This window comes from Ambystoma mexicanum, chromosome 10 (genome assembly GCF_040938575.1).
Source record: "Ambystoma mexicanum isolate Mex_15411 chromosome 10, UKY_AmexF1_1, whole genome shotgun sequence".
Classification (NCBI taxonomy): domain Eukaryota; kingdom Metazoa; phylum Chordata; class Amphibia; order Caudata; family Ambystomatidae; genus Ambystoma; species Ambystoma mexicanum.
The window spans coordinates 334,894,990-334,910,161 of record NC_090932.1 but is presented as its reverse complement, the minus strand read 5'-3'; the positions used below and the strand labels follow the sequence as shown (position 1 = coordinate 334,910,161).

General features: G+C 48.5%; 1 protein-coding gene across 3 annotated transcripts in view; it reads left to right on the top strand.

Moving 5' to 3' along the window:
- DDHD2 (DDHD domain containing 2) overlaps positions 1 to 15,172 on the top strand; it is a 2,155,663-nt gene that overhangs the window by 1,873,576 nt on the left and 266,915 nt on the right. The window lies entirely within an intron of this gene.

The following is a 15,172-nucleotide window of genomic DNA, read 5'->3' as shown; positions in this document are numbered from 1 at the left end:
GAACCAGTACAAACCATCATATTGTGGACGTACTGGTAGGGGCAATTTGATTGCCCCTGGGTCTGTTATTCGAGGGGGCACTGTCCCATCCCCCCTCGTCGAGTTTTGGCTGGTGGCAGTGGATACTACTTTTTATATTCAACCCCAAATATATCTCTATGGGATTTTCCCATTGTTCGAGGCTAATACTTTTTAGCATAGCCTCTAACATACCGCCGGTTTATTTATTTAATATTAATTCACCGGTTGGTATTTTCTGCCAGAACTCGGTTTTAAAATGGTGTTTGTGTTCGCCTCTGTAACTCCAAACCAAAGGTCGAGCCCTTTGTTCCACTTTTTGGCAGGCTTCTCCACAGAAGCCTCCAAAAGTGGTGCCACTCTGTCTGGGTACTACAGGGGGTGTAGGAGGGGTTTCAGGCACCCTGGACTGAGTTACGTTGGTAACTCAAGTCGCACTCTTGTGTGATTGGCCCAAGTGGTGAGCCGGCCGGCTCACCACTTAGCATGTTTGATTGACAGCTAGGCTGAGTGAATGGGGATGTGCTGCATAAAAGCAGGGCTTTTGGGACTGGAACTTTAGAAGTCGCCACAGGACCTGAAAATCCGACGAGGGAGAAGCTGAGCCGACCTGCGACAACGACACCACCGGTGGAGCCCTGCTGAACCGACTCGCCACTTCCCAACGACAGAGGAGATCTCCCTGCTGGAGAGTCTTCTTCCCCTGACTGGTGGGCACAACCAGTTTACCTTCTTTTCTCGCATCCCAGGATGTCTTGTGGTCGAATTGCCCGTGCCAAGCACCCCGGCAACCGGATAGCCACTTACCACTGGACCGCGAATAAAAGGGACCGCTCCTTTTAATTGAGAACTCTGCAGCTGGTTTCTTCCCTGGCAGTGCAACGGACTCCTGCTTTCCTCCCCGACGAGATCCTCTCTTCCTCCAGACGAAGCACTGACTTGCACCCGCTGCCAGGAACAACTGCCCCCGCTGGAGCGTTCTCATCATTTTAAGGTGCCGTGTCTGCCAGGCCTCCCTTTCTAAAGATTGCTACAAGGTAACAATAATCCCTTAACCTTCTGGACTGGTCTGGCCGCCTTGACCATCTAACTGGTCCCTTTCTGTTGATCCAACTCCTTCTGAAACTATTGCGAGACTTTTGGGCACTTTTAACCTTGTGACCTTGGACACATTTCGACCGGAGCCTCTTACAGTGGGTCCGGCCTTGTTAACTTTGACTTTATGGTTTTAACCTGCCTTCTTCTCCTACTGTGTTCTTCCGAAAGTGTTGGGATCGGTTTCTATCTTTGCTCTGCCTTTCTCTCCCTTTTTAACCGATTGATTAGAGTGCCATCTTCATTAAGCGCTCACCACTGTCTGAAAATAAGTGTTGCTTTACTTAAGACTTGTCTAATAATCGTTGAAGGAAGTGTATATCTTTTAGTGACCGTGTTTTTGAACTGCTTGATATTAGTGCCAGTGTGTTTAACTAGATGTGTTTTTAAATAAATAATTATATCTCTTTTACACCAAGCTCTGGTCAGTGTTTGCTTGTTGTACTGTGTTCTTTTGACCTATTGTGAATACTCTCAATACTGCCTAACTCTTCTTGAGAGAAGTCTGACTGCTCAGCCACAGCTACCAGGTAAATCTGGGTGGTACAGACTGCTACCAATTGTGTTTACTGCCAACCACCTGTAGTCTTACATCTTTTGCAGTGGTCCCAGAGGGAACTGCACAGGTTTCTGCCTAACAACCAGTGGTTTACCCTTTTCCCTCTGGGCCCAGCTCAGTGCCCCCACACATGTGAGGTACCGTTTTTCGTCGGGACACCTGTGGGAATTTGGGAAGGTAGGACATTTGTTGTTTTCTCTTGGTTTGGATAACATTTTCATACATTTCCTACTGCACATTGTTACACGACCCTTTAATTTCCCAAATGTGACCTACATTTAGTCGCTGCTTTAGGCACTGTAAGCTTTTGTAACCTGCACATGTTACCTATCCTTCAAAAGGTCTGCCCCAGCTCTTTCAACAAATGTATGCTTGCCATTCTTCACCACATTTATTTTTCCTTATTTTGTAAATGCTAATTACGCCTGTTTAGGCCCTCAGCATAAAAAATCTGTGTACCATGGCTCTGTTTTTTTGGCTTGTGGTAATGCTTGTTTTGTGAAATATTATGAAAAATGTGTGATTTCCTAACTAGAAGAGTCAGGAATTTAGCTGTGCATTGCTTTTCTCAATATTCACAGATGTCAGTACCTTACAAGTCCAAACATGTCCAGCACATACCTTTTTTTTCTGTCATTTTTCAAATTATTTTCAATACAATGGGAATTTTAGCGACATTGTTGTTGCCTGAACTGCACAAATTACCCCTTCCTGAACTTGGAACGTTGTCTACTTTTCAGAAATGTATGCCTTTCTGTCTTCCTATTCAGCCTTCCTACCCTCCTCTTCCATTGCGTCCAAGCATGTCCTATTGCAAAAAAAGGGAAAAATCACATACCTCTCACAAAACTGAGGGTAACCTTATAAAAAAATGTTTTTTTCTTTCCACTCAGCCTGTTCTTGGAAGCTTGCAAAGCGGCGAATTCAGAACAGCAAACCATTTGTTCCTAGCCCTTACAAGGAAAAAAACACAGGCTTCTTTGTACATCATTTTGTTTGCATTTTCTGACAAAACACAAAATGTAGTCACTTATATTATTTTCTCACATCCCCCTACAGCCAACTAGAAATCCTTGGTGGCGTTATGACCGCCTACATGTGGGAAGAAAATGGTGCACATTTGACCGGGATATCATTTGTAACAAAAATGTTACAAGGGTTTGAATGCGACTTACCGAAATGTCCAAAAAAGGGTTCAGCATTGGGAGCGAAAACCCTCCGCATTGTAGGGGTTAATGCTCGCTGGATGATGTACTAACCTTTTCTGCTTACCTTGCTCATATGGGTGTGCAGATGGATACATTTTGTACTTACCTTGCAGCTATCAGAGCTTATAGAAACTCAGACAATCTACTGTTATCCTTTGCTAATCCAGTGGTTAAAAGACATCAGCCGGGTTTAGCGAGGATCTACCTTCCACTTACCAGGTCTCATCGGGTATGGGACCTTAATGTGGTTCTAGCGGCTCTAGCACACAAGCCTTTCGAGCCTATGTCATCATCAGATATTAGGTTGGTCACTTGCAAGACAACCCTTCTGGCAGTAGTGACCCAGCACTCAGAGTTAGTAAAATCCAAGCTCCCTCAGCCTCTCAACCATACACAGTATTCCACAAGGACAAGGTGGTTCTCGGAACGCACCCATCATTTCTTCCTAAGGTCGTTTCAGCGTTGCATCTTAATTAGGAAATTGTGTTTCCTACATTCTTTACAGATCCCACATCAGAAGCAGACAAGGTTCTACATTGTCTAGATGTGCGGAGGACAATAACATTTTATTTAGAAAGAACTAAAGAATTTCGGAAATCTGGGGCTCTCTTTGTCACATTTGTAGGATCCTCTTCGGGTTCAGGCATCCAAGGTCTCCATAGCTAAGTGGATTGTAACCGCAATTCCGGAAGCATATAGACTTCAGAAAGAGTCCCCGCCAGTGGGTATACCTGCCCATGCAGTAAGAGCTAAGGCCACAGCCTTGGCCTACTAGAAGCAAGTGCCTTGGGATGTAATCAGTAAGGCAGCTACCTGGGCATTCCCATCTGCCTTTTTTAAACATTACTGCCTAGATACCAGTGCTAGGGCAGATGCATCATTTGGTCAGGCGGTGCTGAACAGTCCGTTTGCTTCCAGCTCATAGTACATTAGTTTCAGCCCCTTCCCGCTTAAATGGTGAGTTGTAATCACCCATGCAGTATGGAGGAAAGGGGACAGGACGTCAGAGTAATAAAAAGTTACTCATAGTAGTGACTGAAGTGCTCCGAGTCCATAGTCCCCTTTCATCCATACGACCCACCATCCATCCCCCTATTAATAAGTTGCCATTATGGACTGCATAGTGTCTGATGCTACAAAAGGAGCTGAGGTGAGATGCCGGTGGGTGGGGGTCAGCTGGGCATGGCCATGCCTGCAGCCCTGCACCCACAGGCTATAAATGTAAAGGGTAAAAGTGCATTTATGCGAGGAAAAATTGTTCTGGTACTGTCTCTGTACGGAATCCATAGAAAAAAGGAATACAAATAAAGGAGAAATGACCATATTTTTATGACCGAAAATGGTAGGTATTTTTGTATATGTATAGTAAATAGGTGGGGGAGGGGTAAGGGTATAAGTTAGGGTAGGAGGGGGAAAAGGGTGCGGGGGCGAAGGATCTCCCCCCATAGTATTAAAACAAGAAAAGTAGAAAATGTAAAAAATTATTTTTGTTTTTCGGTCAAATAAATGTGGTCATTTTCATGGTTATCCTCCCTGTACAGGGACTCCCATGCAGTATGGAGGAAAGGGGACTATGGACTACTAGTACTTCAGTCACTACTGTGAGTAACCTTTTATTTACTCACTATATGAAAATTCAAGTGACTCAATTCTCTCAATTTGAAAATTCCAAACTCCCGAAATGATTTCCCCCAATGTGACTGTCACTATCTCCAAAGGTCTCAAGTAAATATTGACTATGAGCTCATTAGTAGCACTATTAACTTTCTGTAGAAGAACCTGTAGGTTCACATTCTACAACAGAGATAACGCCACCAATAATAGGCGACAACCAAGTTAACAGACCCAGGCTCTGACAATGGTAAAAGATCTTGCATAAATATGCTTGTAGGCTGTTTAAAGACTAGGTTTCTTGAAAGCAAATGATTGTGGGATTTCCTACAAAATCATGCCAATTATGATCACAATGTTTACCTGCTAACCCTGCAGTATTCCATGATAATTAATAATTTAATTCCATAAATATGAGAGATGTGTCCTGCATGTACCGTTCTACCAGACCTAACATTGTTTGACTTCGCTTTGAGCTGACAATTTTTTCAAAAGTGAACACACCTACAGGAATATCAATCTCTGGCAACTACGATAAGGAATGCATTCCTGGGTCACTCCCCCCATCACTTCTCCCCAGTTTCTTGGCAGACACCATTCGATTATCCTAGGACCTCATCCTTCTATGGTTCCTCCCTTTTTCCCCTCCTTCATTTCCAGGCTGCAGCAGCAAGGGGAATGATACAAATACAACGGACTGCAGGTAAAACAATTTTCAATTTTGATTTAATTTCATTTTGACTTAATTAGTTTAATTGCGCTCCTCCAGTTAAGTGAACCTGTACTTAAATTAGCTCCCTATCCGTTTGACACACCTCAATCCTCCTATCTATCTTCCCCCTACCTTCAACTATCTACACAATCACTTCCTCTCTGTCACTACTGCTGCATGCGCTGTTCTCCTTGTGTGTGTTTGTGTGTATGTATGTGTTATGGGAAATGTTTGGGTAAAGGGGAAGAGGCGGGGGAAGATGGGTGTCTGTATTTTGAAGTCTGCGTGGGGGCGTGGTGGGGGGAGTAAGTGTATGTTGGTGCTTGTATTTGTTTAGAATGGGGGGTAAAGAGGACTAAATGTGCAAAGAAATGGAGGGGGCTGGTGAGTTATGGGGGGTTCAGGAAGGGAAACCCCCAATTTATCAAACATTCCTGCCAGCGTGAGAGAGGACAGGCGTGGGAATCGACTGCAAGAGGGGATTGGGGATAAAACACCCCCAAAATCATAGTGATATTTTGGAATATTGAAGGCCACACCATATCAGTCAAGATAAATCTGTCTTTTTTTGCATGCAGCCTTCAATATTCGAAAATATCATATAGAACCGTTAGGTGGGAGGCACCTAAGTTCGGTTGCAAGAAGACCTTCTACCAGATTTGTATGTGTCCATTTAAATTCATAGTTATCCAATCCATAATTATTTTCATCCTTAAGGTTTAGAGGCCCCACAATACTGTTTCTTAGCCAGTGGTAACATTTATTAATCATAATCTCCTTTCACAATCTTCCCGCTTGCTAAATGCAGAACCCCTTTCATCTATGCAACTTTATGTGTCTCATTCACTCAGTTGATACTCTTATTCTGGAATCCCTTGTTTGGCACTTTTCTAGCATGAACATTTGTGTGTTTGTGCAAATGATAGTAAGTCCTTTGTTTCGGGAGCCATTTCTTGTATTCCTATGTTCTAATTTGTAAATTGCCTACAGCACCTTTGACTGACTAGATGGAATTTTAGAATCATTAGAATTTTTTCTACACTTCTCCAGTATTGGGTCTGGCATGGATTCAGATGCTCATGCATATTCCCTGTCATCGTGGTGGTAATCCTCGGTAAAAGAAAAAACACTTTCACTTTCAAACTGTATTTCTCCGCTAAACCAGTCACTGTCCTCTGGGTCATACTGCCCCATTTCAATGACAGTCCTCTCCCTAAGCCCCTCCATCTGGCAGCCATCTTCAGATTTTTACAGCACACTTCAGTGTTGGGAGTCTTCGAGTTGCTCTCTAAGCTATATTGTACTTTTTTCCATGTTTTTTCGTCGAAAAGTTCTATTTTTGTTCCATCGGCCGGCAGCGGGGGATCAGTTGCCGGTGAAGTTGCGTGGCCCCGTAACAGCGTTTATTCGTCAAAGTTTCTGGAAGGCCGTCTTTGGTGCCTACTTTGCGCCCTCCGACCATGACGGAGGAGAAAAAGGAGGGAAAGACACTTTTCAGGCCCTGCACCCAAGGCGGGCTAAGGAAAATCTTCGTGGAGGACAAACATCAGAAGTGTCTGTACTGTCTGCACCCGTACCACAATGAGGATGGATGCGAGATATGCCTAGGCTTCTCGAAGAAAACAAACTAAAACAGGTATAGCAGGCTGGCGGCATGGCTCAAGTCGAGCAAGGCCCCTGACCCGTGCTCCGAGCAGTCATGCTTCACCCAGGAACGGTCGGTCCGAGGAGAGGTCTCCATCAGGGAGGAGGTTGAAGTCCTTTGAGGACACCCCATCAGTGGATGTTCAAGAGCTGCAAGGCCGATTCCGCCGGGTTCACCGCTGATGTGGGTCCCAGGTTGGTAGACCACAATCCCATCGCCGTCCATCTCGTCAGCGAGCCTGTCATCGGGTTTCTCCTCAAAGAGGAAGTCCTCCACCCTGTTCAAGTTATGGGAGAAATCAGAGAAACAAAGGCTGGAGGAAGAGAAGAAGGCCTCACAGCAGGCTCATCAGGCGCAGCCCAAGACTCTGTCAACCACTTTGTCGACATCCTTTTGGGCGACAGCTATGGTGGATGGTACCAACCCGATGAGGGTGGTCCCTACAGTGCAGAGAGGTTCCCTGCCTCCCAGGTGTGACACGGCAAAGGCTGCGGGTACCCCTGGTGAGTGGGGAAGGACAGGCACCAGTTCAGGCCCCGATACACAGCCCTCAGGAGGGAAAAAGGGGGTGGGCGAGGAGGCCCCAAAGCAGCCCTCCAAGGTTTACGTTCAGCCAATGGACATCTTATCCATGGACGGCGATGACCAAGCATCCGTCCATACAGCCCAGGAGGAGGACGGCGCAAGGCCTAGCATTTCATCATTCCCTCCACATCCGAGGGATAAATCCATGGACATCATGTCAACTCTCCACAGTTTAGTGACGGAGATCCAGCAAAGGTTGCCTTCAGCACCTTCACCTGTTGTACCGCAGGCCCCTGACAAGCCTCCACGTGAGAAGAGGAAGTATCATCTGACGCAGCCGCATCAGCCTCCTCCACCACGTTGGGACTCGACTCTACCAGCGAACCCAGATACACACGCGGACACTGGTACCGCCACAGAAACCGACGAAGATGAGGACTCACCGCACCTGGATGCCCCTCATAGAGGCTCTCCACCAGAGAAGGTGGGATCATTCCACTCGATCTTCAGGACCTCTGAGCTGTTCCAGTTGGTACCTGAGGAAACTAAGAAGTACGGCTTCCTATATCAACGACAGGAGTTCAAGAGGAAGACGATCATGGTGGTACCCTTTTTGGATGACATTTGGGAGGAAGGCCTAGCCCTCATGAAAAACCCATGCACTGCCCAAACCAAACGAGACAGGTTGGAGAAGAAATCCAGGGTTCCGGACTCAGCACCAAAGTGCTTGAGGTCACAACTGTCGCCAGACTTGGTAGTGTCAGCCGCCGCAAGGAAATGTTCAGCCAAACTGGCATCTGACAACTAGGGGCAGAAGATGGACACCAGGGGGAAGAGAGACATCTACATGGCGGCATCCAGGATCAAGGTGGCTAATGCTCTATATTGTCCCGATACGACCAGGACTTTGGTATAAGCTGGTCCCTAACATGTAATTCTTCCCTGACAACAAGAAAACAGAGGCTCTTGCCCTCTTTCAGGAAGGGGAGATGGCGTCAGACCATTAGGGTGGCAGTGGACATCACTGACACAGGCTTCCGACAGATGGGAAACAGAGTTTGCCTTTGTCTGCAGGGATGGTTGAAGGCCACCACCCTTCGCCAGGACGTTCATGCGGAGGTGCTGAACATGCCTTTCAACAGCGAAAATCTCTTTGGGAAGGTGGTTGACAAATCCCTTCAAGCCATAAAGACGGACAAGGAGACTGCACGTTCCCTTGGTACTCTGCAGCAGCATCGCTCATGGTCTTTTCGCTCCTAAAGGGGAAAATCGAACAGATCATCCAAGGGATACTCCACATCGTACAGGCAACCTCCCTGATCCTCCATGCAAGAAGCTTACAGGGGTTGCTTCCAGGCGGAGGTCAGCGTTGCTGTCGCCCACAGGGTAGGGCGCTGGCACCCAAGCAAGCCTGAACCGGCCAAGACGTTAGGCCCCCACTTGTGCACCCCGGTGGGAGGCCGGCTGATGAGGCTCATCAGTGAGTGGAAGATCACACCACTGACAGATGAGTGCTGGACGCCCAGGGACACACCTTAACGCAGGTGCCCTTGTATTCCACTGGTTCCCCGTCAGGAGCAGCACATCCCTCAGCTCCTGGAAGAAGTGTGAGCCATGTTACGGAAAGGGGGTAATAGAGATAATTCCCCAACGGCTCTGAGGCTCTGGAGTCTATTCCAGATACTTTCTGGTCAGAAAGAAGATCGGGCGGGGGTCTAGGGGTTGGAGACCCATCCTGGACCTTTCAAGTACTTGAAATCTCAAAAATTCAGGATAGCCATGCTGCAATACGTGCTTGGACAACTGGAGGAAGGGGATTTCTTGACGTTGTTGGACCTAGAGGATGCGTACTACCATGTCCCCATCCACAGGAAACATTGGAAGTTCCTACGCTTCGTGGTATAAGGCCAGCACTACCAGTTCAAAGCCCTACCTTTTGGCTTAAAGTCGGCCCCAAGGGTGTAAACCAAATGCCTGGCCCCGGGGTGGCCCACCTGCATCTGCAGGGCATGCTCGTATACCCGTATCTACATGATTGGCTGATACTAGCCCACTCTCAGGAGCTGACTGAGGAGCACACGAAGGAGACCGCCCGGCTACTGACCGAGCTGGGCTTTCTCAACGTGAACTATTCGAAGCACTGCTTAATGCCATCACAGAACACACTGTTCCTCAACGCCAGACTCAACACAGTGGCTTGCCTGGCATCCCCATGGGAGGTAGAGGCTAGCGGCCATTCAAGGGAAGGTACAGCGGCTGTTGTCGCTCGAGACGGGCACGGTTTTGGCCACCAAGTCTTTGCTGGGCATAATGTTGTTGTGCATATACCTCGTCCGTCTCTGCAGGGTGCAGATGCGACCCCTAGAGGAATTCTCGGTTGCACGTTGGATACAAGTGTCCAGGAATTTTGCGGACAAGATCCCCCTCAATGAGGAGTTCCGGCGGGCGGTAGAGTGGTGGGAGTACGCTCCCACATCACCCAGGGGACGGTTGTTCAAACACTGCCATACCAGGAGACGATTGCCATGTACGCCTCTCTGGAAGGTTGGGCAGCTCACATCGGGCGTCTACATGCCAGAGGTCTGTGGCTTCCGGAGGAGAAGGATCTGCACATCAACATCCTGGAGTTACCAGCTGTGTTCTGGGCTCTCAAGTCTTTCCTACCATCTCTGGGAAGCACAGTGGTGAGGATCTTCACAGACAACACCACCACCATGTTCTACATCAGGAAGCACCAACAGATGGGTGCTGGATGCTGTCGTCCAAGGACATACTCTTGAATTTCAGCACAGGTGTCCCCAGATCCCTCAGGTAGCCAGCCAGGAGCAGCACAACCCTCAGCTCTTGGAGGAAGTACAGGTCATGCTACAAAAAGGGACAATAGAGCTGGTTCACGAGCGACTGCTGGGAGCCGGAGTCTATTCCAGATACTTCTTGGTAAGAAAGAAGATGGGTGGGGGGGCTGGAGGCCCATTTTAGACCTGCAACGTCTGACACAAGTATCCCAAGTCTCAGAAATTCAGGATGGTCACATTGCAGAACATGCTCGGCCAACTGGAAAGCGGGGATTTCCTGACGTTGGTGCACCTGGAGGATGCCTACTTCCATGTCCCCATTTACAGGAAACACCGCAAGTTTCGACACTTCGTAGGTCAGGGACAGCACCTCAAGTTCAAGGCCCTACCGTTCGGCTTGAAGAAAGGTCCCCAGAAAGTTCACAAAGTGCCTGGCACAGGTGGCGGCCCATCTGCGTCTACGAGGGGTTTCACGTATACCCATACCTCGATGACTGGCTCATCTGGCACCGCTCGCGAGAGTTGGCCGTCGGACACACGAGGCGGCCATCAAGCTGCTGAGGGATCTGGGATTTTCCATCAATTATCCAAACTTTTGCTTGACACCATCACAGAACGTGCTGTTCCTGGGGGCCAGACTCAATAGATTTTCCTGCCTAGCATCACCTTCGGAGGAGAGGGTAGCGGCCATTCAGGAGAAGGTGCAGCGGCGGTTGCTGATGAAGACACCCATGGTGCAGACCATCAAGTCGGTCCTCGGCATGATGTCTTCCTGCATCTACCTCATCTGGCTCTACATATGCAACCTCTTCAGGAGTTCCTGGACGCTCGCTGATTACAAGTGTCCGGAAACTTTGCGGACAAGATCACTCGGAACGTGTTCCATCGGGTGATAAGGTGGTGGGGCATCCGCTCCAACATCGCCCGTGGCACAGGGTTTGAGAACCCCCCATTCCAAGAAACGGTCACGAAGGACACTTCCCTGAAAGGCTGGGGCCACACACCAGACGTCTGCACGCCAGAGGCCTGTGGTTACCGGAGGAGAAGGATCTCTATATCAACATCCTGGCGCTACGGGCAGTGTTCTGGGCCCTCAAGTCATTCCTTCCATCTCTGTGGGCAAGGTGGTGAGGATCTTCACGGGCAACACCACCACGATGTTCTAAATCAGGGAACAAGTGAGCACTTGATCCCCGGCGCTCTCCGGGGAAGCACAGGAATTATGGCACTGGGCCGTCAGACAAGAAATGTTCCTCGTTCCTCTTCACCTAACGGGAGTCAAGAACACCTTTGCAGATACCCTCAGCAGGGAATTACGCTCCTGCCACGAGTGGGAACCTCGGCAGGACCAGGTGGAGCACATCTTTGCCAGGCGGGGAAGGCCCCAGATCAATCTGTTTCCGACGGTGGTAGCAAACTCCAAATGCCAGAGGTTTGCCAGAAAATTCCGCCAACCGAGGAACCAGGGGGACACGTTCTCCTTCCGGTGGGAAGGGATGCTTCTGTACACGTTTCCTACGTTGCCTCTTCTGCTACGAGTCATCAATACACTCAGACAGTGTTGGTGCAGGATGATACTCATCGCCCTGGCATGGCCGAGGCAGATTTGGTATTTGGACCTTCTCAGCATGTCAGTGTTGCCTCTGATCAAGCTACCAGCAGTCCCGGGTCTTCTCGCCAGAGAAGGAGGCACAATCCTGCATTACGACCCAAGATCACTAAACCTGAGGGCTTGGCTCCTGCAGCCCTGGAGTTTGGAGGATATGGGTTGCCTGCAGACTGCAGGGAGGTCCTCACCAAGGCCAGGGTGCCGTCGACTTTGAAGTGCTACGGTCACAAGTGGAAGCGTTTTGCAACATGGCGCCGGTCGCACCAGATTACCCTGCTAAGGGTCACTGCCCAGCAGATTCTTCCATATTTGCTATCCTTGGCCAAGGCTGGACTGGCACACGCCTCAATCAAGGTACATGTGGCAGCTGTCTTCCGCTACACCAGGTCTCCAGGAAGATCTTCACTTTGGTCTCATCGACACATCAAGGAATTCCTCAGAGGGCTTTTTCGTTCTTTCCTGCCGGTGACGGCTCCTGCCCAGGCGTGGGAACTCAACGTGATTCTGACGAGGCTCATGGGGGCCCCCTTTGAGCCGATGCATGAGGCCCCTCTAAAGTTCCTCTGGTGGAGAACAGCTTTCCTTGTGGCCATCACCTCCGCCTGGAGGGTGGGTGAGATACAGGCCCTATCTTGCAAACAGCCATACCTGACTTTCTACAATTCGAGGGTGGTGCTGCGGACATACCCCTCTTTCATGCCAACGGTTCCGTCGGAATTCCACCTCAAAAAACCTTTGATGTTACCTGTTTTTTTCCTGAAACCTTTGTCACCGGCAGAGAGGTCCCTTGCATTCGAGGGACGTTGCATGTGCCCTGAAGTTCTATGTGGCACGCACAAAGAGTTTTCGAAAGACTTCACAGCAGTTTGTGAACTTTGGTCCTGTGAACCATGGGAAGGCCTTGTCTAAGGCTTTCATCTCAAGGTGTCTCTCCGGCTGCATCATGCACCGTCATTGGTTGGCGAACTGACCAATGTTCGGCCGTCCGAGAGCCCACTCCACCTGAGCGATCGCTACAACGACGGCGTTCCTAGCTGGTGGTGCCCTGCTGGACATCTGCAGGGCTGCTACGTGGAGGTCCATGCACACCTTCACAAAGTTCTACTGCGTCAACAGGGGTTTCAGGGAGGAGTCCAGAGTCGGCCAAGCAGTGCTACGCATCCTGTTTGCTTGAGGTGAGTCTGTTCCAGAGGTAAGTGTTGATTGCTTCTGTTGAGCCTTGCCACCTCCCGTGGTTGTGTAATCTTGTAGTGCTGGGTATTAGTTATTCATGAGCATGTGAATCCATGCCCGACCCCATGCTGGAGAAGGAACAAGTTACTTACCTGTAACTATTGTTCTCCAGCATGGGTCTGGCATGGATTCACATGCAAACCCTCCCTCCGTCCCATCTGTGGCTCTTCTTGGTCATGCTGCCACTTTACGTGTTTACCAAATCTGAAGATGGCTGCCAGAGGAGGGGCTTAGGGAGAGGCCTGTCATTGGATGGGGGCAGTATGACCCGGAAGACAGTGATTGGTTTAGCAAAGAAATACAGTTTGTAAGTGAAAGTGAAATTGTTCCCAGCCTGACGACGTGCAATATTCATGAGCATGGGAATCCATGCCAGACCTATGTTGGAGAAACATAGTTACAGGAAAGTAACTTGTTCCATACCTATAGTAATGTGAGGAAAGAATAGAATGAACTGATAAAAAAGAGTTACCAAGAACAATTGAAAAAGCACATATTGAGAAGACAAGTGCTGCAAGCACTGAGCATAAGAAGGGAGTAATTCTTCTGCCCCTTTATTTAGTTTGGAATAGTGATAGGGTCAGATGGTATTAGTTTTTGGGACAGTGGCCATATTCTTTTTGGAAATTGGAAAAGGCGACTGATGAGCAACTTAGTTATTCCTTTCGGTAGGAAATAACACATAGCCAAAGGGATAGTTGGGTGTATACCTTATTATTTAATAAACCTTATTGAAAAATGTCCTTAAAGAGTCTGCATCTTCTTCTGACCCTTCACACTTCTCTGACTGTTTCTCTTATCTCTGTCTGGTGTCTCCTTGACGGCAGCACTGGGTGGACTATGACCCAGCTTAGCCCTACTTTGATTTGGGGTTTCCTGGCCGTTATTTTCCCTCCTTGTGGGGTCTTTTGACTCGGGTGGGCTATGGGGCGGCTTGTTCCTGCTTGTTTCACAGTGTCTTTGGCGGTTGTCCTCAACCACCTCTGGGGTCTTTTGACTGGCAGCCCCTGTCACCACCCCACTGACCAGCTATCGGTTTGCGTTGTGTACCTGCAGTCTTAACGGCTGGCTTCAGCCGGTTCCATGTGTTAAAATCGCTGCAAAAATGGCTGTTTACACAATAAATCGCGGCAAAAAGGCAGTGGTTTTGCCGCTGCAATCCATGTAAAGAATGCGGGGTACAACCCTGCTCCCCTTAAATGGTATAATGGGTTACACCTTTACCGGGTCAAACCACAGCATTTTTGCCACGATTTTTTGTAAAGGCGACATTTTTGCTGCGATTTTATTACTGCATACCCTTCAGCCGTGGAGGCGGTCTTCCCGGTGTGTGTGAACCTGCGCACGCTTCCGGCTTCCAGAATGTGTGGTCTGTGTCTTCGCCTCTGCTCCTTTCTGCTACAAAGTAGCAGTTGTTCTCCAACACTTCCTCCTTATGGTTAAGTGGTTCCTTTTCCCGGCAGCCCCAGACTTGTCAGGCTCTCTGCCGGTGTTGGAGAGGCAGCGCTCCGCTGACTGTTTTGGGTTTCTCCCGGCGAGACTTCCTTCAATGCGGTGTATGCTACTCGTCAGCTTGTCGCTCTTTCTTCTGACCCATCAACATATTTCAAAGCCTTCTTGGAGTGGAGGAAGGCCTCCTATTGGTTCTGACTTGCAGAAGGAGACCAAACCATCCACCTTAAAGGTTACCTGCATATGGTTGACATTTTCAATTCCCATATAACAGATGAAGGCTTGTGCCTTGACAGTTAGAGGAGGTGAATGGGAATAACTGTTTTGGCAGTCATTGTCCTCAGTGGTGAGGTCACCAGCCATGGGATCCTGATTACCTTGTACCCTAGGGAGTATATTGTCTAGCAGTCTCATCTCCCTAGTCCCAGAGGAGGTGGCTTCCCCTTGGTGAGAAGGGACAAATTTCCTGGATTCATTATAATCTTCACTGTGGAAGTGCTTAACTGCTGCTATGCTCTCCCAAAACCTAGGCTCCTTTATTTTCCAGAGTTTTTTATTAGTCTTGATTAGTTTTGTGTAGTTTCCAACCTTGTCCAAAATATGTAAGCGTATGCTTTTATTATAGAAAATGTATCTGATGTATTGTTAAAAAAAGCAACTAGCAATCCTAAATTCACACAATGTTTATAGTTTCTGATGAACGGAATATG